We start from the raw sequence: 3,112 nt of genomic DNA on the forward strand, positions 1-3,112 counted from the left end.
GCATTTGTGTGCATTCTAATGCCTTCAGCACATTGGTATTTCAGATATTACACATGTAGTCCTATTGGTAATGAATACATTCATATTGAATAGATGGCCGTAACCACAGCAAGCCTGAAGAAATGAAAGTGTTACTGCACAAAAACTGTAAACCTAATCCTACTACCATAACCACATCTATGTACAAAGTCAATACAGGGTCGGTGCAGGGCTGGCTTTCCATACACCATCAGAGAGAATGAGCACCCACATGGAGCCTGACTCTTGATTCTGTGGGGTCTGCATTATTCTGTCTAATTGTGAATAATAATCAGCATAACACATACCCCATGTCTACTTTCTTCTTGGAGTGGACTGTCTGGTTATGTTAATATTTAATGTGACAGAGGATCTAAGCACTGCACCAACCTTGTAAGCAACGTTCAAGGTGTGGAATTACATTTCCATTAATACATTTTATTGGTAATTAACAGTACAGTTCTCTTTTCCCTTTGGGGTAATTACCAGTTAAAGCCTATTTAAAGTGAACCTGTCACAGTATTTTGTCATTGAATCACGTATATTGTGACAAAACAGCTTTACCTTCAGTGAAAAACCCATGTCAAAAGGATTTGTTGATCGAGAGAGAGAAAGAGAGAGAGGTTATATGAACAAAATGGCTGTGTGTGCTCTCACCTACAGGACCTCCCTATTGGTCAGTAAAGTATACATATACCATATGTATACTTCAGCAAAGTATACCATATGTATACTTCAGCATTGAGTAGATACTACCAGATTGAGTCACCAATCTGATTCTCCCACAAACATTAAACAGTAATCTGATTGTCCTGGATCTTTCACTTTTATAAAAGAAAGTAGCATGACAACTAAGACTGCTCTTCCTGAGTTGTGGGAAGTAAAAGAAGGAGCACAGGAAACTGTGCATGGTGTCTCTAAGTGCCGGTTCACATTTGTGCGGCTATGGAGATCGCATGTAATTCGGAGCACACTGCTCCTTCATTACATGCGATCTCCTGTGCGGTGCAAATTTCAGCCATACACTTTGTATGGCTGAATTCGCAGCGCATCCGCAGCAAACTCGCACGGGAGGAATTTTTTCAGCCGCCTCAGAATCGGATCGCACAGTGGTTCACACTTGTGCGATCCGATTCTGTGCAAACTGTCAGATCGCACTGCGATATGCGATCAAACTGGGGGTGTCGTTAACATTTAATTGACACCCCCTGCGTATCGCATATGGCAGTGTGAACTGCCAGATGTGCGGATGCGATACAGGAACATGCTGCATATTCGCAGCGTTCCCGCATTACACAAGTGTGAACCGAGCCTAAGACTTCTAGGGAATTGATTTTTGTGATGTTTGGGACCTAAACATCAAATGTATTTGTTTTGGGTGGATTGCAATTCTCGTCTCATGGAGTTGACTAAATTCTCCCTCTGAAATATTTTCTAACAGCAATTAATTGGGTCTGGTTGTGACCTAAAATGTTGAAAGATTTTTTACAACTTAAAGCGGTTGTATACTGAAAAAAAACAAAAAACAAACCCTGCAAGACAAAGGCATAATGAGCTCATTCAATATGAAATACTTACCTTAAAACGAAGCCCCGATGCGGACCCCCGGACACCGCTGTGGGGAGCTGACATGGTCCCTCGGCGTCTCTTCGGGTTCAGCGGCTCCAGCGCTGTGAGTGGCCAGAGCCACGATGACGTCCGCAAAGTGCCCGGTATGGAACTCTGAAGTTCCGCCGGACGTTCAGAGCGCATGCGTCCCTAGCGTCAGCGGCTGCATGCAGGGCAAATATCTCCTAAACCGTGCAGGTTTATGAGATATTAATTGTACCTACAGGTAAGCCTTATTATAGGCTTACCTGTAGGTAAAAGTCACACAAATGAGTATACTACCTCTTTAAAGGTCAAAGCTGAAATCCAGGCAAACATAAGAATGAAATACATATATGAGAGCTGTTTCACTAGCTGAAGGATTTGTATTTCTGTCCATCCAGTTCTAAGATTTACACAGCTCTGTCACTTAGTATAGCCCTGTCTAGCAGGAGACCTGATTTTACTCTATTGCAGTTCAGTAACACTTACAGATCTTATCTTTCCCTATCCCGAAAGTGGACAGTTAAAGGTGAAGCAGCACGTGATGAGCTCATCTCTCCATTACTCTGCTTTCATCTCCTATCAGCATGCTGATTGCACTGCAGCACAAGTGATTTGCTCCTTGTACTGCATTTTCCGCTGCCGAGCACAGAGTGGGGAGAGAGTGTGAGGATGGCTGGAGGACGGCGGGGGATCGCAGAGAAGGTGAGTGGGATTCTGGGGTAATCCGGAGTGTGGCTCGGGGTTACCGCTTTTGGTACTGAAAATTAACCCCGAGCCAAACTCGGTAATACCGCTAAGGAGGTTAAAAGGAACAGGGGGTTTTCTCTGCAGTGCTCAGGCTTGTCCTTAAAGTGTATCTATGGTTGAAATGTAAAATCGTGTTACCATTTGTACATTGAATTTCAATTAATTCTAGCCTACTCCTATTAATCTGACTGCAGGCTCCTGACCCTGCCTCCTGACCCTGCCTCCTGTCACTCCTCCTGTCACTCCTCCTGACATTGCTCCTGTCACTCCTCCTGTCACCACCTTTGTGCAGGCTCTGTGAATTCTGTGCTACTGCAGTGCATACTCACAGGGCACAATGAATATGTGTCACAGGGTTAAAGGAACTAAATGTGTGGGGATCTTCATAAAGTAGGTTTGCAAACTTCAAGATCATTCCCGAGTAAAAGGAATATGCTAGAAATAGTTGAAATACAATGTGAAAATGAATGTATGATTTACACTTTGACCATAGATGCAATTTAAGCCAAGTTGAATTAGCATGCATTTACTGTTCGATTTTACACTTTTCTCCCTCATCCTCGCCCTCCCCAAACAAACCAAAAGCCGGTAAGGCCTCATGCACACCAGACCTTTTTACAGCTGCTGTTTTTGGCGTCAGACGTTTTTTTCTGCAGCCAGTCAACTCCCCAGCATGTTATCCTATGTGTCCATGCACACATAAGCTATTATTAGCATTTTTAGGCAGGGGCGTTTTCTGGCTGGAAAAAAACCA

This window comes from Pelophylax lessonae (genome assembly GCF_965119305.1).
Source record: "Pelophylax lessonae genome assembly, chromosome: 1".
In the NCBI taxonomy this organism is placed as follows: Eukaryota; Metazoa; Chordata; class Amphibia; order Anura; family Ranidae; genus Pelophylax; species Pelophylax lessonae.